This window comes from Lissotriton vulgaris, chromosome 4_1 (genome assembly GCF_964263255.1).
Source record: "Lissotriton vulgaris chromosome 4_1, aLisVul1.2, whole genome shotgun sequence".
Lineage (NCBI taxonomy): Eukaryota > Metazoa > Chordata > Amphibia > Caudata > Salamandridae > Lissotriton > Lissotriton vulgaris.
The window spans coordinates 135,504,414-135,532,061 of NC_141691.1; the positions used below are offsets into that span (position 1 = coordinate 135,504,414).

Consider the following 27,648-nt stretch of genomic DNA (forward strand, 5'->3'; position numbering starts at 1 on the left):
TAAGTATACCTTCTTTCAGTCCTGGTAGAGTGTCAAAGAGTAGATAGGCTACTTAGAGGAACATGTGTTAAACATTTCACATCACCAACATGGGCGATTAGTAATTGGCAAAACTCGAGAGAAATCCAACACCAATTTATAAAAAATATCTCTGATTTTTAAATATTTTTGAACACCAAAATAAAATCAATACATACAGTATAACCAGAGTTATCAATTTTCAATCAATAAATAAATTAATATTTTGCTATGTAAAAAACATTAACGTTTCAGTCAATGGTAAAAGCACATCTATGCAATGGATACTTTAGAGGGTGAGTTCAATGGAACCCACTCAGAGTTAAGGTCTCTGGAGACTTTAGCCCAGTTCACAACAGCTGGCACAATTTTACTTGGCTCAGGGGAGCAGGGTGCAGTGAACTTTCAGCTTCAAATGGAGCTGTCAATCAGACTCGCTGTGTTGAAGTGGTTACCTTAGCAAAAAGGTATTTGCGGGCTGAGTTGAGCAAAACCCTTTGGAATTAAAGGAAGGAGCTGGCCCTGGACCAGGAATCTCCAGGCAGATCCGATCTCCGGGCTCAGGGGACTCGAGTTCAGAGCTGCTCTTGTCTATCTGTGGTGCTGAACCGGATCCACAGCCAGAGGAGCTGGCAGACGTGCCGAGAGAGGGTAAAAGCAAGATCTTTATGATGGAGCCACTGGAGTGGTTGGTTTTTCGAGCAGAGGAATCTCTTCTCTTAAAGCGTCGAATAAAGCAGGTTATAGTCGGACTGACCACCAACAAGCCTTGGCACCTTCAGCACTCTGGTGAGAGAAATCTTTATCCAGAGGACCAGGGGAATGGTGTTGAAAGCTGATCATTGCTGAGGGTCGGGAGTATAGTTCCCAGAAGCCACCTGCACAAGGACTTTGAGTAGTCACGTCGGGTGGTTCGGTTGCAAGACTTCAAGGACATGGACTTTGCAGTTTGTGCCTGCCAACTGCAGGGGACTAGTTCCTCTAGCCCAAGATGTTCGGTTGCAGCCTGGAGTTCGCAAAGGGGTCCACCTTTCTTTTGGAGCTGGTCTCTTCCCGTAGTCGAGTCAAAATCCAGTGGGTGCAGGGTGGCTACCACAGGTGCAGAGCTTAGCGCCTAATTTTGAGGTGTCCTGCCTTATTTTTATTTATTTATTTATTTATTTCAGATTTGTAATGCGCATGGCTGCCTTAGCAACAAGGCGTCCCAGTGCAACTAGAGACCAGAGACAGGAACCTGAGAGTGCAACATAAAGATTAAACAGCAAGAATAGGGAAAAGCCAGGTCTTTAAGGCTTTTCAAAACGCCAGATGGTTCGGAGTGGCTCTTATAGGGGCTGGGAGTGAATTCTAAAGTTTAGCCGCCAAATAGCAGAAAGAGCGTCCCACTGCCCTCGCTCTCCAGACTCAAGGGGCGCGGACCAGTGCGAGATCAACCGATCGCAACGAGCGCCCAGGCACATTGGGCTCCAGCAAATGGAGTAGCCCTGCTGGGGCCTGGTGGATCAAGATCTTATTTGAAATTCACAGCGCCTTAAACTGAATGCGTTCTATAACAGGTAGCCAGTGGAGTTTAGGGAGCGTATGCGCCACCGTGCAAGATCTAGGCAGTGCGACCAAAAGCCACGCCGCCGCATTCTGAACCCTCTGCAGGCGCTTGATACTCGCCTTATTTGCGCCCAAGTAGAGGGAATTTCCATAGTCCAGCCTGAACAGAATAGACACCTGGACAATGGTCTGGCGCACCTTGGAAGGGAAGAAACCCAGCAGCCGTCTCAGGCCTCGCAAAAGCCCGAAGCAGACCCCTGGGACGGATTTCGTTTGTTTATCGAAGTTCAAGCCATTATCAAACTACACAACCAAGTTCTTCACAACCTCCTTAGGAAGTGGAGCGTGTTTAAGGCGATCCGGCCAACACTGCTCAGACCATGACTCCCGGTCCTTCCCGAACAGCAAAATCTCCGACTTACTGGCATTTAACTGTAAACAGTTACCCTGCCATCCAGTCTTGGACGGCCAGAAGATCCTCCTTGAACTTACCCAAATTGGTATTGCATTTCTTCAAAAAAGCAATCACCAATTGGGTGTTGTCGGCGTACGACACCAAAGACAGCCTTGTCATGGAAACGGGTCTCTTCTTGGTATCACATTTAATCTGAGGTTCTGGTTTCTGGGGTGCCCCTTAAATCCTAGATTTAGGGGGTGTTAGTGGGTGTGAAGACTAGTAGCCAATGGGCATCTAGTCCTACGGCTAATCCACCACAGTAGTGATAACATCCTGTGGGTGTATGTCACTAAACCTAGTCGTAACCTGTTTCTAAGCCTAAATTCAAGTTGGCCAGAACTATCTTCGGGCATACACCTCAGGCGCTTGTACCTGGAGGTGTGGTCAGCCTTGTGGAGGTGGATGCCTCCTGCATAACTAATTTCCCGCCAGCCCGTAAGAAATGAGTGCCTGGGAAGGGAAAGGCTTTGTCCTCAAGTGATAGACAGTTCCTTTGTCCACAGGCACCAGTGAAGCCTTTGAGGCTGAACGCTACACTGGTGCAATTCACTAGCTATTCTGTGTGGGCAGAGGTGTCACCTCCTGCTCACACACGTCCCTTGTCTATGACCTCTGGAAGCGGCACACCCTTCCCAGCATGGGGTCATATTTCTCTCTAGGTGGAAAGGCTTTGAAAATGCCCGCCAAGGCACAGGAACACAGGTTAAACTAGGTCTACTGTGCCACCTGGGTACATGCTGGCATAAGGCACCCTGCCCCTTGGGCTATAGGAGGTCTATCATAGGGGTGACGGACATATATTAAATGCTGTGAAATGACCCTGTCACACATGATTGTGCAGGTCTAACATGACTTGTAGGCTTTCACTTTACTTGGGTCACTCAGGGTGGCACAATAAGTCATGCAGCCCTGGTACCCCTTTACTATCCCTGCCCTGGGTACCACAGGTAGCATATACTGGGGCCTAAGTAGGATAAGAAACAAAGAAACAACAGGCGGAATCGTGAGCTACTAACTAAGCAGGAGCCGCAGGTGCACTGAATAAGCACATCAACCATGAAAATTACTGTTAGTTGGAAAAGGAGAAAACAGAGCTAAAATAGTATTAGAAAATAAAATGATTAATCAAAATGAGCAGGACAACAGCTGTATGAGGAAGGTGAGTACAGTTGGAAACTTCTGGAAAATGAAATCACTAAGGGCCATATGTATCAAGCACAAATGCGTTCGCAAACGCCGAAATTCGGCGAATTTCGGCGTTTACAAACGCATTTTTGCTAAATGGTATGTATGTAGCAAATCTGAGTGCAAAATAAGGAATCGCAAATTTGCGATTCCTTATTTTGCGATTCCTTATTTTGCGATTGCATTTAAGGAATCGCAAATTTTGCGATACCTTAAATGCAATGTAAGAAGCACCAGAAAAGTGCAATTCCGCATTAAGGAATCGCAAATTACCACCAACTTCAAGGTGGTGGTAATTTGCGATTTCTTTCACAAATGCACTTTTTTGCATTTGTGAACGTGCCATGTGGCGCACATACATGCCCTTAGGGCATGTATGTGCGCCATATGCGCACACATGTGAATTTCAGGGGTGGATCAGGATGCCCTTATGACACCCTTGCACCCTTGAAATTATTCTCAATTTGCGATTCTCAAATTGCGAATCGCAAATTGAGAATAACTTCCCATTCATTAATATGGGCCTCCTGCCCCATAGAAATGAATGGGAAATTATTCCTAATTGCGATTTGCAATTTGCAAATCGCAAATAAGGAATTTTAACAAATCGCAAAAAATGCGATTTTCTACATACATCCCTATTTGCAAATCTCAAATAGCTATTTTAAATTCGCAAATCAGGATGTTGATACATCTGCCCCAAGATCCAAGATCCTCAAACCCAAATATCTACCTGTGACCAAAAACAAATCAAACAGGCTTTTCCAGAAGCACTTCGAAAACATTTATAGAGAAAGAGAGACATATCACATGCATCTATCTTTGAATACTTATGTCACTGGAGTCTTGACACTGCAAACGATACCCCCTGGTGAAACTGAAGGATTAATTAAGGAAATTACACAAGAAGTACTAATGGAGGTTATCTAGAATGTCCTGAGGAGTAAAGCGGGGAGTGAAAACGGCTTTGTCTCTGAGTGGCATTAGAATTTTATGGAGGAGGTAAAGGCCCCAATGATGCAACTTTTCGCAAGGCAATATCCCTCCATCATTTTTGAAAGTGAATGTAAGCTGTTTCTTTAAAAAATGGAAGGATCCCGTTAATCTAAATTAGTTTCGTCCAATAACCTTACTTACAATGGGTTGTAACATTTTTGTGAAATTAATTGCTATGAGGCTGGCAACTGTAACATCCCAAATAATTCGTAGAGATCACAATGGTTTTATGCCAGTCTGCCAAGTTTACGCCAATACCCACTTTGTGGTATGCGCAATTGATAACATATCGGTCAACAAGGTTCCGGGGGAATTTTAGTTTTTTAGACGTGAAAAAAGTCATTTGAATTGGTACTCTGGAACTTTCTGTTTACAGGACTGAAAAAAGATGGACTCCTGGGACAATTGATATGTGTGTTAATGCATCTTTATACTGGAGCATCTGCTTTGCTTACAATTAATAGAAGAACTACAGAGAAAGTTGAATTATTGCTTGGCACTAATCCGGCGTTCCCCTCTACTAATCCGGGGTTCCCCTATCTCTAATCCTGGTTTCTTTGTATATTGAACCGTGGCAATAGCTATGTGAGCCTCTTTGGAGATTAAGACAATCGTTTAAGGCGCACTGAAACTCAAACTCTGTGCAGGTGACCTAGTTCAACTATTAATATAAAATATCCGGAGCCTATTAAGTAGTCGGAGTTATCTCCTTACTTCTATAACTGGTAGAACAGTGATGATTATAATTAATATACCTCTTTTAGTACCATTCCAACTCTCTGCACTCCCCTGAGTAATTCATGAAAATTCTATTTGGTTCTTTTCTTTAGAACAAGAAGTCTACATGAATTGGTCTGAAAACACTTCTATTGATAAGTAGTAGGGGACTTTGGCTTTCCCGATTTAAGTTATCATATTTATAAAAAGGTCTTGGCTTTTGTTCCCTGTCTGTACAACTTGATAAGGAACATGGTATATGATAACTACTTTTTAACCATATCATATAAAGATTCAGCTAGCCACCAGCGATAAAACAACCACTGTGGGATTCTAAACTGGTGCGAGATTGCACCCTGATCATTTGTAGCACTCAACGAACACATTTATTGTGATTCTTGTTGATACTCTGCTTCTATGCCCAATCGTCAGTGAAGCCTATGCTCCGGAAATAACCACAGGCATTAGCAAAGCCAATAGGTTTCGCCTATGCAAATTCTACTGACTTTGTCAATGTTTTTTTACATGTTGCACAGCAGCTCAACTGCCAATAGATTTTGACTATGCTTGTTATAGTTACAGAGAGAGCAAATGTAACTGTTGCATTGCTCCGAGAATTCAGGCTTTATTCTTAATAGTTTCTTTTTTAATTACACCTTAAATTTAAACACAATTTATGACTACAAAGTACATGTCATTTTTTTCTTGCACACAGAAAGTATTTGTGTTTGCAAGCACATTTCCATATGCACAAAAGCACCGCATGCAACTGAAATGCATGAATGATTTGTACAGAAAACATTTCTCTATTTCCTATTAACCCTTTGAAAGCTCATGACGAGCTCAGCTCGTCATGAGCCACGGTGCTCGTGTGCTCATGATGAGCTGAGCTTTTCATGACCGTTAGAACGCTCGCACGCTGGGGAAATTCCCCTGCTGTGCGAACGTTCTACACAAACGGGTGTGGTCATGACGAGCTCAGCTCGTCATGAGCACACGAGCACCGTGGCTCATGACGAGCTGAGCTCGTCATTAGCACCGGGGCGCTGTGCGCGGCTCCGAGCACAGCGGGGGAATCCGCCCAGCATACCAGTGGCGTCACTAGGGGGGTGCGGGGGGTGCGGACCGCACCGGGTGACACCTTCACATGGGGTGACACCCTGAGCCACTCGGAGGCTTTGAGGACTTCTGTATTGGAAGTTGTATGTATCTAGTTTTTCTTTTTTAAAATACACGCTGTGCAGCAAACAAAACCCCTCCTACAAAAGCTTTTGTTTATTCTGTGTACAACAGATTTCCTTCCCCGCCGATCTTCCTGTGTACTGGTTTTCCTTCGTGTAAGAAGGTTGAGGAGAATTGACATAGACTGCTTAACACTTTAGGAGAATTTTAAGGGCATGGTTGGTTCTCGCACTATCACTTACTTCTGCAGCCGGTATTTAGCTAACAATTCCTTGCTGGATCGTAGTAGAACTGTATTAGCATTTCACTTTATTGCTTAGATATCCGGTTTTGATGAAAAGGAAATCGCGCTTTATCTGTTTTTCCGCACTGTCACGTTATATTGTTAGTTATCTGGCCTATGCTAGGCCTCTCACGCACGGTAGCCCCATTGCTTCTAACGGCCACCTGACCGTTCATATTTGTACTGTATTCTGCACTTTATTTTGTGGTATACTCTCCAGGTCAATTTCCGGCCTTCGGCGCTTAACGCGGAAGGTAACATGTTTAGTTATGCATTGTCACTTTATTAATTACCGGCTGTATCCCAGTGCTGTCCTTCCATGGCCTCTTTACAGTTTTGCACATTTTGCACTTACATCTTCCGCCGGGGGAGATTGAGGAACTGCCTACTCACTACATTTATAATTTTGTCTGAAATTATCAATATTGCTCTATGACGAGACGTGGCATCAAGCGTGCAATGAATGTCACTTACAACTCGAGGCAATGGGAGCTGTCTGTGCAGGGAATGTAGCTACAGAGAGCAATGGAAGTGAATCTAAACCCGCCCTCTCCTGCAGCAGAGGAAACAGTCCCTGGAGCCACAGCTCCCAAAATCCCACGCGCAGGAGGGACTACCATACAGGAGGGACATACATATCTGAGGGGATAGTGGCAGCAAAGAAGCAATGGAGAAGCAGACAGAGTGGCGGCAGATAGGTAAATAATAAACGGATGAGTAATTCGAAGAAAGAAAAAGAAATTAAAAGCAGGGAGAAAGATGTGAGCCAAGGAAGAAGGGAAGCGTGCAAACATACAGACCGGCAAGGGGGATACATTCAGTAGCTATAGACCTGAAGACAGGTCTTGGGCATGGGGAGAAACGAAAAGCGACTAGAGCTAAGTATATATGTTTGGAGAGTGGCAGTAAAAAGAAACCATCAAAACGTTTCAGAGAGCAAGTTTGCAACATATATACAAAAAATAGTAATGCATGCATGCTCCCTTTTTTAACTTTGGAAACTGTTTTTACACTCTGCCACTTTTAAATCTCATCAGCCACCACTGAGGCACGCGCTGCCGTCCAGCCAATTACAAAGCTAAGGAAAGTGGACTATCAAAATCTGGGCCTCACCAGCACAGTGCAGCAAACCAGAGCTGAAACCCAACTGGAATGAATTAATAAAAAAAATGTACGCCATATCACGGTGGGCAACATAGCATGGTGGTTTGCCGGATACGTTTCCCTTCTATGAAAGGTGTTAAGTCTCGGGACTTTTTTTCCCTTTGTGCCATGCCATGCTTTGTGCACGAGGGTACAAGTCCTAAAAAAAGAAGTGGGGGGACGCTGACGTCACGACGGGAAGTAACGTCACGAAAGGTGGCTTGCACCTTCAGACTCATTGCCTCCCCCTCGCTCACCCCTTAGATGCTATTGCATCAGAGAAGCCAGCGCAAGAGCAGCGTTCTGAATGAGCTTCGATCTCGCCCCAGAGAGGCCAAAGCCAAAGAGTGAATGTGTGGCTCCATTTGCTCCAGTTATCGAGCTCCCGGTAAAATAAGTCGGGGGACGCTATCCACCCCAGTGGTACCCCGACTCGAGCCCTGGTGCTAGAGCGTTATTTGGCACTGGTGGTCTCGGAGGAGGTCCACCATGGGATAAGTCGTGAGGGGGTGACACCATGAGTTACCGCACTGGGTGACACCAACCCTAGTGACGCCACTGCCGCATACAAGGGGTTAATGCACTCAGGGGCGACTCCTCTGCTAAGGCGGAGGAGCGTGGCCCCACTGCCTTTCAGCACGGCAAAAAAGGAAAAATAACATGATAATAAAGCAATTATTATCATTTTATTTTTCTGTCCTGGACAGTTTTGTGGGCAGGGCTAGGTTGCGTAGGGGGGAGGAGTGGTAGCACCCTCCAAAGGGCGCATGAATGTTCTCCACCCAGGCTGCATTGCAACCTGGGTGGAAAACATGCCCAGGCTCCAATTGCCCATCTGAGCGCCAAACCACGCGCACGGAACAATCACAGCGATGCATTACAGCGTTGTGATTGGCTTAGAGGAGCCTATCCTGCTTCCTGTTTGAACAGAAGCCAGGAAGAGGACGGAGAGGACAGAAGAGAGTCGGTAGTCGGCCAGCCGGCAGGTAAGTGATTATTTAAAATATTTTTTCTTACCACCTTCCTCAACCTTCCCCACCCCACTACTGATTGGAGGAAGCAGCTGCAACCGAATGCCCTTTCTGTGAGACTTCTGTTGGAAAGAAACATTTGGTTTCTTTGACAGATCTCATCATTTGATACAAACGCTTTCATCAATTAGTTCGGGATTGTAATTAATTAGCAAATTCACAGTACTTGTTTGTGCTCTCACAAACTTTCCACCTGAATTCCTGAATGTACAAATTACAAATAATCCTTTGCGCTATCTCGTGCTTAATTTTGAGGCGCATGTTTTAGAACATCAAATACAGCGCTCTTTTACGTAACATTTCAATTATGTTTCTTTGTATGAAGACCATTTCATAATTTGAAAGCAGGCATGGAAATGTGCTGTGCCGAACAATTTGAAACTGAAACATTTATTTTTGTCCTACCCATTTTAAGCATAACTACCTGCTGAATTATTGATTTAATACATCTACTGCGTCTCAATGCATTCGACGGGAGACTACCAAAATAAAAATAATGTATTTTGGGCATTTAACACATGCACGGTGTCAGTTGAAAAAGTACACCTTTATTTCTATATAGAACTAATATTTCATTCCTAACACGTTTAAATATGTTTAGTCTTCTCCTTTCACATACATTAAATGCACTCCATGGCCACATTGGTAATTACTCTAGTAGACTGGGCAATTACACACATAGTATGAACATTTCAATGAACAAAACCCTTATTTCAGTCTCGGCGTCACTGTGACATTTGGTGATCTTGGGCACTTCACACTGTTAATGGCTCATTCACTGTGAGACTTCAGACATTGTTGACGCAAATGATGAGATCTCTTCACAGGAAAGAGGCTTCCATCCTTTAAAACAATTCTCAACAATTTACACTCAATCAGATGTATAGAGCTCTGAATAATATTTCTCCGTAATATAGGCAAGGTGGATACTGTAAAACCTACTGCTTCAGCGTAATATATCTTCAAAACAAGTATCTTTCCTTTGAAGATCAGCTACTGCGTCTCCTTCCTACAGACAAAGAGGGCCACAGAAACCACCGTCTACAAGCCAATTGCCAAAAATGGCAACCTGAAACCTCTTTCCAGATTCTTCCCAAAGATTAGGAAGAAATCAGCCCATTTAACTTTTCTGCCCTACTGGAAGCCAACTTTAAAAGTAGGCAATCGTCGTTTGCCCAATGGCAGGTATATTATACTCCAGCTTTTTTAAACAAACAAACCCCAGCTATCTTACCTAAAAAACCCAAAATATGGGAGAGAAGGGTTCAAAGCTCCAAATGATGTGGATGTGTAAAGGCTTACAAGACTTTTAGGAAAAGGTTTTGGTCATATTAATGGGTAGCTCAAGACAATTTGGGGTTAACATTTAAAGGGGCAAGAAGAAGAGGGTGTATTACAATTGTGATCGTTGTCATGGGTAATTGGCAATCAGAAGAAGTTCCAACATTTAATCAATGGATGGGTAAATTGGACATAGTATATAAAAAAATATATATATTCTAAGTGGGTCAAAGCTGTGAAGAAACTGAATAAGACATGGGCCTTTGTAGAAAATTCGTGTGAGGTGTTAACATTTTATTTTTTGCATCATTGTGGTGTGATATCACTATTTTAAGTTATGAATTCGTAGTCTCAATGGCGTTCCTAATAAAGTGTGATAATTTCTCTTTTGACTTAAAAAAATTATAAGTTGTTCCTACTCCAGACAAATGTTTGTGTCTCTGAACCTAACCAATAATTTAAAAAAAATCCATCACTTTATAGTTCTATGCCCTTATGAAGACACTCCCCCTTCGGCCTCATTCCCCTGTATGGCCACGGAACTCCTCTGTGACTTACATTAGCCTTTAATGTACAAAAGGGAGTTCCTTAAACCATATATGTATGTATTTTTATTCATAGTTGTTTGGGAAACTATAAAGCTAGTGAAACAGCTGTAGTCAACGCTGTCTCCAGGCCAAACCTAAAACGTGCACACTTTTACCATAAACGCAGGTCTTTCATTTTTCTGACTATATAGTTTAAGCCAGTAGGTGGTCATGGATCAGGAGGTACCTCACTTAGGGGCCGATTCCGATTCCGATTCGGGTCGGAAGGGCTCCGAACCATGGTCGGAGCCCTTCCGACCAAATCGGTCATTGCCGGCCGGATTCCATTCCAAGCGAGCCATTCCGATGGGCTCGGTCAAAATAGAATCCGACTCGGATTTCCGGATGGCCTTTGACGGGCTCGGAGAGCCCGTCTGCCATCCGGAAATCCTCCAGTACTCCCCCGGTCGCCTCTTTATGACAGAGGGAGTACGATGGCAGCTTTTCACTACCTTTTCGTGTTGGTCTATCCGGCACTAAAAGGCATTCGGAAGCTGTCTCTAGGGGCCCCCAGCAGGGCCCCCATGGGTGTGGGGCCGCCGAAAGGCGGCCTGGGGGGCAACTATGGAGCCCCTCCGTTGATCCCCACACCCGGTGGCAGGCACCTTGGGGTGCCGGCCACAGGGTGCAGGGATGAACTGCACCCCTACCTTCAGCAATGCGAGCATGCTTTCAGACCGGAAAGCATGCTTGCATTGTGAATTATACAAATGCGACCAAACCCTGTTCGGTCGCATCGTATTACCAGGGCAGTAACCCATGACAGCAGGTCAGTGGTTTACTGTTCCTGACCGATGTCGGACAGACTCAGGTGCGTCTGACATCTGAATCGGCCCCTTAGTAGATCAGACAGCACCAGGCCTGGGTGAACGCTTCATGCTTCCTGAGAGGTGCCTCTAAGACATACGCTGCTATAGGTACACCTTTCTTCTTAAGTTTGCCTTTCTCAGGACTTGGTGCTTCTTAGGTTCCAGAACAGACCAATAGGAGGGTTGCGCTTTTTGTACGCCCCATGCAGTAGGGTTGTAGAGAGGGGAGACAAGGCTATGGACTCATAGCTGTTATCTTTCCTTGTTGGGGCACCACTCATCCCAACATTAGAAAGTCCGAAATTGGGGTATGTTGGGCACGAAGCAGGAACAGGCTGGATCTCCCAACTGTATTGCGAAACATACAAATAAGGGATTAGGGAAGAAGCTAAATGCACTAAAATGACAAGATTAGGATCTCAAAACCTACTGGAAAGTTTCATCCCAAAGATGGACAAGAAGCACTAAAATTCAAATTTCATATAGATCAGTGTTGCACGTTCTACTTCAAATTGACAAAAAAAGAAGCGCACACTGTGTGTATCAATGATGGGTTATTTCAACTTTTCATGGCAGCCATTGGGCACATCTTCCTTCATGACACTTTGACTTATCTTGCCCTCAGCCATCCTCCCAGCATCCTAACTTACCAAAATCTATGGCACAGAACCTGGAATGCACTGGAGTACATGTACATCACACTCTCTACAATGATGCTTTAGACTGAGAACTGATCACATCTATACTAAATGACCAGAGAAGTTAGGATTTCCGAGTGTGTGTCTTGGTTGAGGTCTCTGGGGGACAGTCGTCAGCCGGGGGCAGACTTCATTCCAAGGGACGACATTAAACCTCTACCTGTGAGACTTCTGAGGCCTGATGGTTGCTTGACACCCCCTTTGATTTGACAACTTTCAACCTGCATTGAGATGTTTTGGTGGGAAAATTCTGTCCCTCTTGGTAGTTCAAACCATCAGTGGCCGTCTGAGTTAAAACCTGCTTTGCAAAAGTTAAATACTTGATTAAAACAAGTGCTTGTTCTAGCACAGGACTTCTGCCCGCCTAGCCTTGGGACTGAAGGTGAGTTTCATTTCTATGTAATATTTAACCTGTCATTTTGAAAAGAACTCGTGGAAAACAACAGCCAGGTTTCAGTGACTAAATATATTGCCGTAGAGTTGATTTTAAGGCCTACGTTCTTCCAGAAGAACTACTCGCGTTAATACGAACTCCCTCGAAGCAGCAATGGACTGCTCACTTTTAGCCACATAATATTCAAATAAACGACATTTGAGGTCAGAAAGAAGGTCATGATCTGAAATATCGCTCCAGTGCTCCGGGCTAATTGATTTTTAAAAGAGCAAAGGAGGGAAATGGCTCAGTGGATGGAATGTTCGGAGCTGACCTCTGCTGTGAACTGCAAGACACAGCTTCTTCCACATGGACGGTATCTACTTCCGGGGCATCTAGCGCTCATGGTGAGCCATGGAAGTGTATTTGATCATTCACGCATTCACTCTTATGTGGAGCTTTAACAGGTATAAAGTCTGAATTGTAGATAGTCGATCAATCAATCAATCAATGACACTTATAGAGCGCGCTACATACCCGTAGGGTCTCAAGGCGCTGGGGGAGGGGGGGGGGGTGCCGCTACTGCTCGAACAGCCAGGTCTTCAGCTTCTTCCTGAAGGAGAGGTGGTCTTGGGTCAGGCGGAGGTCGGTCGGGAGGGAGTTCCAGGTCTTGGCGGCCAGGTAGGAGAAGGACCTTCCTCCTGTAGTCGCTCTTCGGATGCGGGGGACGGCGGCGAGGGCGTGGTTGGCTGATCTGAGGTGGCGTTTGGGAGCGTAGAAGTTGATCCAGCTGTTGAGGTAGCTCGGGCCTTGGTCGTGTAGGGCTTTGTGTGCGTAGGTGAGGAGGCGGAAGGTGATTCTTTTGTTGACGGGGAGCCAGTGAAGGTCTCTCAGATGTCCGGAGATGTGGCTGGTTCATGGGATGTCGAGGATGAGTCTGGCTGAGGCGTTCTGGATCCGCTGGAGTCTCTTCTGGAGCTTGGCGGTGGTGCCGGCGTAGAGGGCGTTGCCGTAGTCCAGTCGGCTGGTGACGAGGGCCTGGGTGACGGTCTTCCTGGTCTCGGTGGGGATCCACCAGAAGATCTTCCGTAGCATGCGTAGGATGTTGAAGCACGCCGAGGAGACATTGTTGACTTGCCTGGTCATTGAGAGGGAGGAGTCCAGGATGAAGCCCAGGTTGCGTGCATGGTCTGTCGGTTTGGGTGCGGTGCCCAGGGCGGGAGGCCACCAGGAGTCGTCCCAGGCGGAGGGTGAGGAGCCCAGGATGAGGACCTCCGTCTTGTCAGAGTTCAGTTTCAGGCGGCTGGTCGTCATCCACTCGGCTCTTTCATCCCTTCGTGCAGGTTGGCTCTGGCGGAGGCGGGGTCGTTGGTCAGGGAGAGGATCAGCTGGGTGTCGTCGGCGTAGGAGATTATGCTGAGGTTGTGTTGGCGTGCGATGGCCGCGAGGGGGCTCATGTAGATGTTGAAGAGGGTGGGGCTCAGAGAGGATCCTTGAGGGACGCCGCAGATGACTTCGGAGGCCTCTGACTTGTACGGTGGTAGGCGGACTCTCTGAGTTCTTCCGTCGAGGAAGGAGATGATCCATTCCAGCGCCTTGTCCTGGAGTCCTTCTGAGGGTTTATGAGGACTACTTTGGCCGAGGGCCATCGGATAGGGTGTGAGGGGGGCTCAAAGGGGCCACTACTCCCCGGGCCCTCTGCACTTGAGGGACTCACGCTTGAGCCTCAAAATCCATAGACTGGGAAGCAAGCCTGCACTGTGCATTCACAGAAGCTAACATGACTACATTCCCCAGGTGGAGAAAGATGCTGTCGCTGTCCTATTTCCTCTCTCCCTGCGAACATTTGTTTATTTTATAATCAGGTGCTTGTCATATGTGGGGCCTGGCAAGACGTATTTTTCCCTGACCCCGCATAAACCTTGGAAACACGCCTGCTTTGGCTCCTTCACAAAGTATCTACAAACTGCTCTAAAAATAGTAAGTACTTTTGGTATCAGTACTAAAGGTAGAACCAAATTGTTGTCTGACTGAAATGGCAAAGCATGACCAGGAAGGCATTTGTGCACTGTGTACAGGACTTTAAAGTGACTTTGGCCATGGTTAGGGAAACATTACTTAATGCTATTGTAGTGCCAGCTTCTGAAGCCACTGCAGATGAGAAACTGATTTGAAAGATTAGTGACACTAAATAGTAGTGATCAAGGTGGCTGTTGACCCAGGTCCCCATCACTTTCACTCTGATGAAGGTAAGTGGACCATCTTTAACCCCTTCGATGCTGATGACGAGCTCAGCTCGTCATCAGCCACGGGTGGCGTGTGCGGATGACGAGCTGAGCTCGTCATCTAACGCGGCTTTTAGAAAAAAGCCGCGTAGGGGAAAAATAACCGCCGCAGCGATGCGGTTAAAGGGATTGTGCAGTTTCTTCATGCAGCTTGAGGATTACGCTCATCACTGCCCAATGGCTGTTCTCCTCACTTAGGCACATCAGACCTTCTTGAGAGTCCGAGAGACTGAAGGGGAGGGGTGAAGGAAGTAGGACGAGGAGGAGTTGGCATGTGCGTGTATCCCAGTATCTACCTCTCAATCTCAAGCTGCTGGACAAGAGCCACCACACCTCACTCTTCCAGCTTCATGGCACTCATGGGCAGCTGCACTTGTTAATGGTTCATCACATCTGTGGATCACTACACCTCATCTTCATTTCTGCTCCGCTTTCCATTTCAGGGTCATCCCGCCTCCACAGCTGCCCCGCCCCAGAGCTTTCTTTTCCCTACTACACACTCTCTTGTGAGTTTATGTCGAAACGGCAGGGTCAAAACAAGGGAATGGGGTCATGACCTTGTAGATCAATATTCTGCAATCGCAGAGAGAAACAATTGTTGGGACCATCTAAAACAGTGATCTCCAGTGTCGGTTCTGGTGGGCTGGGTACGTGCCAGATTTTTAGCATAGCCGCATTTAGATAAATGTAGTTACCTTAAAATTCTGACAAGGATCCGGCCCTCCAGGACCGACATTGGAAAACCCTGATCTAAAGGACAAGAGGCCGGGACCTAATGTAAAAAGATAAAGTAAGGACGGCTCCATATTGGATAAGGACAATATTTGGAAGGTTAATCTCTGAAAAGTCTGGAGTCTGGGTCGCAAATTCAAAGTTTTCAGGTGCTTTTGAAAACCAGATGGCATGGACAGCTCTGCTTCCTCACATAACTGTTACAATGAGAAGCAACAATGGGACTTGAACCTACTAGGCGACTCAGAGTGGCAAGAAATGTAAATACAACAATATTTTTACTGCTTAAAGACAAGAGGTGAGCATGTAGATGAAGACATATCAGAACTTATCGCTTGGTGGTAACTGCCGAGGAGCAGTTGAGTTTGCAAGATACTCCCCAGCTTCAAGACAAGCTAGAGTTTGGAGTTCTAATCAAGGAATGATCAGCCAAAGAGCAGATGGCGACATGAAAGATATGATTTGAGACGTGGATCTAACCATTAGGAATAGAATCACGGTATTCTGGTAGAATTTATTAACTTCTAACAGAAGAGGTAAATGGGTCGGTTGGAAGTAGATACACAGAACTATTTAACAAAGTGAGGATACATTAAGTGACTATGAAAATTGTGTCTGACCATGCAGGATATTATCACTCAAGATAGATCTTTAAGTCCGTGTCAAATTTAATTCCACATGCCTAATTTAAATAAAGTGTGAAGACACATGTGGCACTTAAAAAGTGAAAAACATTATTTAAAAAACTGTAAATTGGTACTACAGAAAGGTACTTCACCTACACCACACCAAAAATTACTTTTAGCAGTAACAATATCTAAAAATACATTAAAAAAACAAATCTATGATATGAGCACCTCATTTCCACATTAGATTGTCGTATTATACATATTATTTCTGTTATAACATAACTTACCACTGTGGCAGCCGGGCAGATAGAATGATTCATTTAATCACCTGTGAACACAGAAATAAATACTGTAAGAATCAATAGGTATGTTAGTGTCACTTAAAAGAAACAACTATGAAACATATGAATATAAAAGCAGAACATACAAATATACAACGCTTATTTATAAAATAAAAAAGTCCATAGAATACGTATCAAATTGTAATAATATTGAACATTTTAGAATAGGACTGTCAATACTTCTCTAAGCGTGTTTCAATTCAACCGAAAAGTTACACATGATCATTATTACGAACATAGCACTAAATCAATGCAGTCAAAAAAGCATCTGTTAATTGTATTGAAAACGAAAGCATATCTTTAACAGATTCAACTCATCATATTCTAATGAGGTCATTTTACCACAATATGTTTTTACCCAATAATGTACAGCTATCAAGCCCTAGAAAGAAAGGCTGCATCAAAATAAACACGAGCCAAACCACATTTTTATTTTGGCACTTCCTGAAAAATGCATTCACTATTTCAGTATACTACACAGACTTTCCAAAGTACTTAATGAATTATGTATTTCAAGTAGTTATGAGGAAAATATACAAAAACAAGATGAGGACAAATATCTTCGTCTGATATTTCTTTGCTCTGATAAGGTGTTTTTTTACTAAAGTAAACCATGTTTCTCACACACATATTTGTATCAAAGAAACATTATTCATAATTCATGTGTGAAATCACATTAAAGTTCAAAATTGACTTTTCGGAATGTGCATATTTTCCTATTAGACGCATGGGAACAAACAAACAATTGCAGCTTAAAACAAGCCTTGACAAGTACTGGCAAAGCCAATAAGCCTCATCTAGCCATTTTGTATGGGCGCATGGCTGTGCAGCATGGCTAAAAGTAAAGTTAGAGAAAAGCAATGTGACATGGCACTTTTTTTCTTAGGGCAGGTGGGGCTAAACTAGCAAAGGGGGTGTGGGAGGGGTAATTTACAACATGGATGGGAGGTGGGAGCGGAGAATTTCCAACACAAGCAAAGGGGGATGAGAGAGGGTATTTGCAACAATGACCAAGAGGTGGGCGAGGTAATTTGCAACACAGACAATAGGGGAGGGGTGGGTAGGGGATGTAATACAGACATGGGGGTGGGAAGAGGAAAAAGCAACATGGACAACAGGGGTGGGAGGGAGAAAAGCAGCAAAGACAATGGAGATTGGGAGCAGGTAAAAGCAACATGGAAAACGTGGGGTTGGAGGGGGAAAAGCAATACAGGCAATAGGGGGTAAAAACAACGGACCCTAACTTAAGACAAAATCCTAAACTTACTATCATTTTGATATTCACAGAAGGCACTTACTCATTTTGGTATTCACATAAGTTTGGAGTCCTAACTTTAGGACTCCTAAATGCCTTCTGTGAATACCGAAAGTCTTAAAATTAGGATTTTTCTCAATTTAGTAGTAGTAAAATTAGGAGTCCTAACTTTAGGACTCCTAAATGCCTTTTGTGAATACCAAAAGTCTTAACATTAGGATTTTTTTTCAACTTTACTACTACTAAACTGAGAAAAACCCTAACTTTAAGACTTTCGTTATTCACAGAAGGCATTTAGGAGTCCTAAAGTTAGGACTCCTAACTTCTGTGAATACCAAAATGAGTAAGTGTCTTCTGTGAATACTAAAATGAGTAAGTGCCTTCTGTGAATACGAAAATGGTAGTAAGTTTAGGATTTTGTCTTAAGTTAGTTCTGTGAATCGGGCCCAACAACACTGGCAATGAGCGATGGAAGGGGTAAAAGCAACACAGTCAGTGGGGGTGGAAAGAGGTAAAAGCAACACAGACAAGAGGGGTGGGTGGGGGTAAAAGCAACATGGACAAAAATGGTTGGGAAGAGGTGAAAGCACCATGGACAACTATGAGTGGGAGGAAGTAAAAGCACTATGGACAATAGGGGTGAGAGAGGTAAAAGGAACATGAACAATGGGGGTGGGAGAAGGAAAATGCTCCACTGGCAACGGGGTTGAAACAGCAACATGGACAATGGGGCAATCATTAACAGACAAGCAACGATAGGGGAATAAGAAATAAAAATCCTCAATCCCAACACAAGACAATCAATCTGTACTTGGTCTCTACACCCAAGGAAAGTACAGGAAGTAAATTTGCAAGCACTGCTCAATTAGGAGCCAGAAAATGAGTGGCAATGAAGTCAACAAATGGTAAGCAATGGGCGAGCTCCAAATTCCTTGCTGCATAAATGTCTCTTGCTAGCGAGAGTGCATGCTGCGCATGTGCTGTCGCACTTCAGACCTAAAAAGGCAAATTTGCAAAACACGTCTCAAAGCAATTAAAACCTGGACAGGGCAAAACAGCTAAATATTGAACAGGCTAGAAACTAGGATATTGGTCAAAAGTCATTTCCACCTCCTCAAACAACTCAACACACCGGGGCTGATTCATAAACTGTATTTTAAAGTACATAAAGTAATACTGCAGTAGAAGTACTCATGTACTACAAAATGTAATTCCCAAACCTATATGCAAGGACCTTTGTCTCTTCTATCTTTTCAGGGTGAAGAGCTCCGTCAATAAGGCAGAAATCTCCGCTCACATAGGTACACATTTTTATAGTAAATGTGATAGGGACTGGGGTAGTGGCTGAAAAATGGGTATTACTGACTATTTAATGAGAGAGGTTTAGGAACATTTAAGGAGTGATTTAGAGAGGTGTAAATAGGGGTTTGGGGAGGGACCTGGTAATACAAGCACTCTCCCACAAAAGACTAATGCCATTGGTATTCACAAACGACAGTATTTAACATTTAAATGTTATGATTTTAAAATTTGTTAGTTAACTTATTTAAAAAAATACCTTTGAACTTTTTTTAAACGTTAACATTTAATTTACATAAATTAAACGCAACTTTGATAACATGTAGTAAATATTTTTAAAAACAGGAATGAAATTGAGGGTTGCTTTTCTTATTTAAAAATGAATGTTAATAAAATAACGTAATATCCTTAAATTATTTAATTATGTGATAAACATTAATTGTGAAAAGTTAATGCGCTCTAACAGATACAAAATTAAAAAAAAAAATTACATTTATATAGGGTGAATCTCAGCACTCCCAGAAGGTGGGGAGGCTTGCCTGGCACACCTCATAAGTATTAGATTGTTTCATTCGTCCCCTTGAAGAGCCTCTGGATCTTTTAGCCAATGTATGTGAAAATTGAGCAACCTTCCTGAACAACCCCAATAGATGCCGGGCGTGCTCCACTTGGACCAGTTTATTGCAGGCATCACTTCTCCAGCAGCCACTGGAAGCAACAATGATTGCATTTTTGTTTACGCTTTAAAAACGAGCATATGGCTTGTTAATATATGCTACAAGGCAAGGATATTTCAATGATGTCATTGCTAAAAAATAAAATAATATTCTGACCATTCAGTGAGCCAACCTATTGGCTCTGAAGGAGCTATAGAGATCAATGAACCACAGCTGACCATGCATTCTACCTGGGGACAGGTGAGGAGCCCATGCATAGGAGGGAGGGATACATGGTTTCCATATTTGCAAAGTGCACTGTACCAAGGTACAACGCATGCTATATGTACCTCACTAATTCACAACAGAATTCAGTGCATCTCTAGTCTGCAACAGGATACAGTGCATGAGAGGAGGTGAGCTGCACACTTACAAAATATTAGTTAAATAATTGAAACGGGACCAAACCTGAATACAGCTCTTGAAGCAGAAATTGAATTTCTTAGAATTTATGGTCTGAGTCACCCAAAAAGTATTAAAACTATACTTGCACTTTTACATCTACACTCAAGCGTAGTTTTACTACTTTGGCGGAATTGCTGATCTCCTCGTGGAACCCAGGTGAAAAGGAGGGCCTGGAGCAGATTTCCAAGTGGATTTCTTGCGAAATCAGCGTTTCCCTTGCTGAGAATGCCTTTCCTCTTTATGAAATTGTCCCCAGCAGGGAACTCTGCACAGGGGGAGTGGGTTCTTCTATGTAAATGACATTTTTTGTTTCTTCTTTCTTCCACTAGCCCTACACACTCCAACAAATTTGGGGGAAATGTATTCCCACCCTATAAGGCAGTGGTGGCTCTTTCTTATAGGTCCCAGGGTTACATGGTCCTTGTTTTCTGGCCTGTTTTTATTATACCAAGGGTGAATAACAACCTGATATTCACTCTTGGTGTAGTAACAAAAAAATGCAGAGCAACTTCGGGTCCAGCAGCAGCATCCTGAGGCAGCCTGTGACACTTTGTGATGGCCGGCGCACGTGCATGAAGACGTCAACCATCAGAGAGACAGTCCAGGGCTGGAGAAGTCCCCGCCCTTGGCCTCAGGGCCCTGGCCCGCCCCAGTGCCTCTGGATCTGTGAAGCATCACTGATAAAGCCCTGCAGTGCTGGTGCTACATGCCAATCAGCCAGTTACCCCATGTGTTCCCACCTCGTTGTGAAAGAGCAGAGACTGAAACCGGGTATCTGCAACAGAAAAGCTGCCCATTTGTTCACACTGAGGATTGTGCAAAAAACATGATACCTAAATAAAACTTTATAGAAAATCATCTGTATTCATTTTTATCATTGCCTTTCTGGCATTATTTACTAGAAGTATCAGTCAGGGATGATGAAGGCAGCTCTGGAACACTTTTAAATAGCTTTCTTATGCTTACTGTGCAAATGATGTACCGAAAAGAGGAAAATATACTGGCTTTAGGTGGTTTCTTAATTTATTTTGCTAGCCAAGATATTAAAATACTGCCCATGCCAGTAAAAAAACGGTCGGGTGTCAACCCTGTGGTCCAAGGATAAATGAAGAGCAGGAGTTCAAACTGCACCTGCAAACAAACGTTTTCTGTATAAATTACAGTTGTACAGAGAAATCAACACAGCACCATTACATTACATAGCAATCACGTTTTGTAAAGTTCCAGAGATGTTGACCGAAGTGGTTCGGATGTGATTATCGACTAGGGGGTCGGATTCAAGGTACGGGCAGGTGGGGATGAAAACGAACGGTTAAAGCGGGCAGTGAATTAACAATGCTATGAGCAGAGGAATTCCGCTATATCGTGCCTATATGGTAAGAGGCGCAGCGAGATTGGCTAGCCGAGTGTTGCAGAGAGTGCGGAAACAATTGCCAGAGTGGCAAGTGCGGGTGGTTAAGGAGACGGGATAAGCCTTATCGCGAAGAGAACTTAGTAAAAATAGAAGCAAGGCTTACCCGGGCACTCGTGTGTGACCGGCAAGGGAGTGTAACCTGTATTTGGTTCAGCAGCCCTGTAATAAGGGAAGTTGTTAGAGAGGGAAGGGCAACCAGTGGTAAACAATTACGCGCTGGTTACCGTGGGAAACAGCTTACCAGGATCAGGCGCGTTTTGTACCGTGTTACAATATCGTAATCCGACGGTGCCAGGGTACTACCTGTCGGAGAACAAGAGCCATCAGTATATTGCAGCTAAGAACGTTCTTAGCCGCAATATACTGATGGCTCTTGTTCTCCGACAGGTAGTATCCTGGCACCGTCGGATTTTACTAAGTTCTCTTCGCGATAAGGCTTATTCCGTCTCCTTAACCACCTTAACTAACTTAACTTAAAACTGATACTTACTTGCTCCTTCCCACGTATTAGGCTTAGGTCAGGTACACCGGTGTAGGTGTATCTTAGAAGCACCAGTTGAGCTTGTTAGTTTATCCGTTTTAAAGTATCATATGGCTAAGAAACCATATCAATGCTTTTACAGTATTATTTCATAGTACTCCTTTTACTGTACGCACTTTACATCATGATAAGTATTGCAAATGTGGCAATCCATTTCTCTTGCATGAGAAAGAAGACTGCTCAATAAAATAACATCTTTCTATTTCTCTACACCCTGGTGAAATTAAGCATGCACGATTGACTGAGTGAAATAGCTGTCTATTGTTTTTACACAACTCTGGAGATACACTCCTTATTCTGGGGGAGCAAAGTTGTCATGTTATATGGTTGTCAGAAGCTAATCCCTTCTTGTCTAAATCAGGGAAGTTAACCCCTCCCTATTCATTCGAGAAAGTTTCTAGTGACCTCTGAGCTAGCTGGCAAAACTAATTAAGTCTAACATAGTCAGTAGAGCCCTAGATGGCCTCAGTCCTATGTCTACACTGCTGTTTATGTTACTCCAATGCGCAGAGCCTATTGGGAATATAGGAACTACACTACAAGGTAAGACCCACTGCGAGAACACGGCCACTAGAGTACTTGGCGCTCTAAGCCTGTCAATGCCGCCCTGGCTGTTTCTGTGCCTTATTAGTCCAGCTTCTCTACGGTCCTTTCCTAAACTCTCTGTGGCTCTCGTGTATGCTGCCTTTTAAAGCACGGGCGAGGAGTTTGACAACCTGGTTTTCTTTCCCTATCCGCCGCTTTGCAGGACAGGGCTCACACGCTCTGCACCCACAAGCGGTAAAGGCTATGGGCTGCCCCTTGCACCACTGGGTATCATAACTCTTGAGATGACTGGGAGTGAAATCCATGGGATATCAGGCCACACTTACTCCTTTATTTTAAAGTCTCTGCATTTTCATGCATTAACCTGCTGCCCATGTTGTTTGCCCTAACTAGTCCAATATTATGTTTTGAAGGTATCCGCGTTGAAGACTAATGTTTATGTTCCTAGCTACTGTGTTGCTTTGTTACAAACTGTGCTATTCTCCTTGGAAAAGCCTATGCTGAGCCACTGCCACCCGGGCATATAAAGCCAAAGCCTTAGCCGACCAGTTGAACGATTTGCAATTAAGCAGAGGTGGGCGAGCTAAGAGAGAGAGTCGATCCAGAGCCGAGCAAAGCTTCCAGTTTGACGGTATGAGCCTGTGTGCGAGCAGAGTCTTAAAAATAAACAGCAAGCATTGTATACATTATAATGAAGTTTCTTAAAAAAATATATATATCATTAGCATGCGGAAACTTCACTTTATTATATCACTGATTTCAGAGGCATTTATTTAAAGTGCAAGTGGTAGTTGTTAAACATAAATTTAGAAACATTCACTCAGTGCCCCTGACAATGTCACCAGTAAACTAAGAAGCAAGTCAGTTGTTGTGTATGCGGTCTAGATTCTTATTCTAGATGGAGCAACATTGTGATCTATTAATTCTCAATTAATCAATCAATCAATCAATCACTGCATTTCTAAAGCGCGCTACATACCCGTGAGGGTCTCAAGGCGCCGCAAGATGTGTCTGTAGGACGCACATTCTGAACTCGCCTATCTGAAGCTTTTTTCATGTGCGTTAATGAAGAAAATGGAGGCTCAGTGAAATAAAATATTTGCCCAGGATAACACAGTTTGGTCAGGTGGGGAAGCAAAGCTTGACCTTGGGTCTTGTGGTTTCACATTGTGCACTCGAGCCACTAGATCGAGGTGTTTTTCTTTGGCTGTGTTATTTTATGTTTTTTACATCAAGGTCACTGCTTTGTTTTTAATTACATAAGCATGAGGTTATAGGCTATATATAGCATAGGTGGCAGGCGGAAACCAGGTCGAAGCTACGTTCGTTTTGGTTACTTGTTCCAAGATGACCTTGAGCTGATCAATGTATCGAGCGTTCAGTGGCTTAAAAATGTAAGCAACAAATTTATATGCAGCAAAGTTTAGAAATAGATAAGAGAGAGAGTTATAATTGAAGTATCTTGACAATTTTGTTCCCCTAATCATACATGCACAGGAATTAGTTATAATAGGTGGGGGGGGGGGGGGCGGGGGGAGAAAGTTAAATTAAAACCATTTTTTTAATTAAAATTCTATAGTTTCCTTCCCAAATCAGAAGTGCTGGCATATGTGTTTGTCATTTAAAGTATGATCACCCTGCCGACTAGGTGAGTCAACAAATTTACAGGGAGTGACGAGCCACAGGTCTGGCTTGGCTCCAAGAGGATGTGCACGCGCTGAGTCCTGAAAATGTTTGACAGGCAGTTCGCATAGCAAGCAGGGCTCGAGTCGGAGTACCACACAGGTGGACGGCATCCCCCCACTTGTTTTACTGGGAGCTCGATTACTGGAGGAAAATGGAGCCACAAATTCACTCGTTGGCCTCTCTGGGGCCAGATTGGAGCTCATTCAGAACGCTGCTCACGTGCTGGCTTCTCTGATGCAATCGCATCTAAGGTGTGAGCGAGGGGAGGCAATGAGTCTGATGGTGCAAGCCACCTTTCATGACGTCACTTCCTGTCGTGACGTCAGGGTCCACCACTACTCTTTTTAGGACTTGTGCCCTGACAGCAAACATCATGTGAGTATACGATCAACGGTCTTCAATATTCAAAAAAATATATAGCTTTAACACATAGAAGTTTTTTCACCTTGTCCATCATATTTTATCACTGCATTTAGATGCATTTATTAAGAGTGATACTTTATAAATACATAGAAACATCTTTGCCTCCCGACCCTCCACCCCCCATGCTCATATGCCATTAGTGAACAAAGAAGCAAGTAATTTGTTGTGCACCCAGTATGTGGCCTACATTGTTGTTGTGATGGGGCAACATACTAGTCTACTAAATCAAATACAAGATACCTATTTGGCAACATCCTAGTCTACTAAATCAAACACAAGAGACCTATTTGCCTACGGTCATATAAGTTGGTAAAGAGAGAAGCCAGGATTGATCCCAGGTTTTCTGCTTTCACATTACACAAGTCAGCGACTAAATGGGTAGATCTCTCATTTTACATCAACAGTTAATGCATGTGTTTAATTCTTGCCCCATGAGGTCACTGTGTGGGTGGCAGGTAGAAGCCACATGAAAACTCAGCTCATGTTTGGCTCGAGGGTCTAAGAGGAACTCGAGCTGAGCAAGAAATCTTTCGCAAGACTTCATGGCTCACTAGCTTCTGTCATTTAATTTAGTGACATTTATTTTTACTTTCAAGGAAGTTCCCTGATAAACATTTTGGGGTTAAGTGATGAAAACAGGATTTGAGCCCAGGTTTTCTTGTCCCACATTCTGATATATATATATACATATTCTTTTTCTAGTATAACACTAAATATTAATGCTTCATCTTTAATTAATTTGTAGGAGCTAAATTAGTACAAGCATTGGCATAGCCAATAGGTCTCGCCTTTGGGACCTTAAAATAATAATACACATTTGTAAAGCGCAAACAATTATCCATAAGGGACTCCAGGCGCTGAGGGCCATCAGGAAGATTAAGCAAGCTATTGCCCAGAGTGACATGGTGCTGGGCTAATCTGCTGCCAGCGCCGGGAATTGAACCGTGATCCCCAGATTCCAGCTTCAGTCACCCTGGCCGTGACACCACATCTCTCCCTCTTATAAGTGTTTAGCCTTGCAATAGTTGATGTTGTTGCAACAAGGATATTGTGCTGGATAACTAAACACTTATAAGGTCCCAAAGGCGAGATCTATTGGCTATGCCAATGTTTGTCTTTATTGGCAAGGGTTTCTTCAGATTGTTACAGGCCTCTTGTAGTTACTGTACTCCTGTAGTTTAAGCAGGAGGTCATCCTTCTGAGCCTTGGACTCAAGCTAGTGGGTGATAATTACTTCTAGATACAGCTTAACCAACGAGGTAAACGTTCCTGGGGACAACCCTACCCACATTGGACATTTTCAAGATTACAAACTTCTTCAGCGACACTAAACTTGGGCTCTGAGGGCTGAGAGTGTGTGTGTGGGGAGTGTTAAATAGCAATCGTAATGCATTCCTAAATCTAACACCTGAATCCAATATGAAGCAGCAACAGAATCCCAATAAACCAAGAGACAGGAGTCTGTTAGGGCAAAAGAATGATTTTTCAGCAACCAGACAAGAAATGTCTTGGCATCATCTTGCTTACTTTCAAGAATGCCCCAGATGGGACGTGTGAACCCAGCATCCCTGTAAATCAGAATTTGACACTGAGGCAGGATTTGCCAAAAAATTATGCTCAAACCCCTCACCCCTCTGGTGAGCTAAAAAGAGCCATCCCTGCCCGTTCAAGTCTTTCCGACAGTAACAGTCACCTCTTGTGTAGCTCCTGGGAGGAATGTCTCACACCTCATTCACACTTATTCAAATGCTAATCACTGGCTGGGAGAAGTTGGAGAGTAAATGCAAATTAGCATCCAGGAAATTCACCATTACACTGGAGGTTTATTAAGTATTAGAAATAGCTGTTTTGTTTATTTTCTAACTAGTCCCATTCCCAAGACACAGTATTAGGATTTTAATCTGTACTTTGCTTAACATATAAGACAGATAATCATGTTACAGTGTAAATCGCTCTTGGATTCTTGTCTTTGTAAGGACATATTTGACATTAACCTTTCATATGTCTTACTTTGAAATAACATGCGCCTTACTTTGTGGGCTACAAGTTTACAAAGGGGTGACTTATTGATATTTAAAAGGGAGGTTTATTTTACCAGGCTGAACTACAGTGTTTAAGCTGCTATAGTCAGGCTATAATGGTAGGCCTGAAGCCATGTTTGCACTGCCACCTTAATAGTTTGCACAATAATTGCTGATGTTCACTAATGGCATGTACTTTCTAGTCTCTGGGTACATTTTGTACCATATACTTGGGGCTTCTAGGCAAGTGAAATATACCAATTTGGAATAACCAATTCAACCATGTTTGACGGGGCAGCACTGGCACTTTACCACTGGTTAGCAGGGTTAAAGTGCACAGAGTGCTAAATTCAGCAAAAATATAGGGTCAAGCAAAAGGGAAAAAATCCAGGGTGAAAAAGGTCTATGTGTATTGTGGCAATATACATAGACATACATGATAATCGGTTGGCCATCTTCATTCATTGCACTGTTCAAGGGTTATTCCAATTTTTCTTTTTCATATTTTCTGACCACCAAAGCAAAGAGCAAGCAGTAATGGGTCAGACCCTATCATCCACAAGGCTTCTTCACTTCAAGTGATGGCATTTTCCTGTGCACATGTGTCATCTGCCTAAACAGTTGTCAACTTCAATATCAAGGCTGGTGGGTAAATCTTTGCTTTTATTTCTGCTTTAATCCATGTTTAATGTATTTTTCTAATGGGTCATTTTTCACTTATTTCTTTGCAAACTTGTGCATGCCATCTGTAGATGCAAAATTAACATGCAAAAACAACAAGGTGATGGATGGAATGCTTAATAAGGGCGAAACCAGTTCTGGGTTGCTTGTGTTCTGGTTCAGGGAGGACCTAGCTTGGCAGTCGGGCTTTACTGTTCCCTTTGGAGCAGGGTCAAGGCTGATTTGCATACGGGTCGGTCCAAACTGAAATGGCATGTTGGTAAAAAACTATGGATTGGGATGCAGCCCAAGCATTCACCAGTGGATGAGATTAATTCAAGCATTTCATACATCACTTTGTTTTTTTATGCCATCTGTAAATTGCAGCAT

The 27,648-nt window shown here is 43.6% G+C and overlaps 1 protein-coding gene across 2 annotated transcripts in view; it reads right to left on the reverse strand.

Moving 5' to 3' along the window:
• The window catches only part of LOC147718475 (actin-binding protein WASF3-like), a 534,745-nt gene that overhangs the window by 437,362 nt on the left and 69,735 nt on the right, over window positions 1-27,648 (reverse strand). For both annotated transcript variants that reach the window (XM_086918398.1, XM_086918396.1), the window contains exon 2: window positions 16,239-16,279. The gene's annotated coding sequence lies outside the window, so the exon portion shown is untranslated. The remainder of the gene's footprint in view (window positions 1-16,238; window positions 16,280-27,648) is intronic.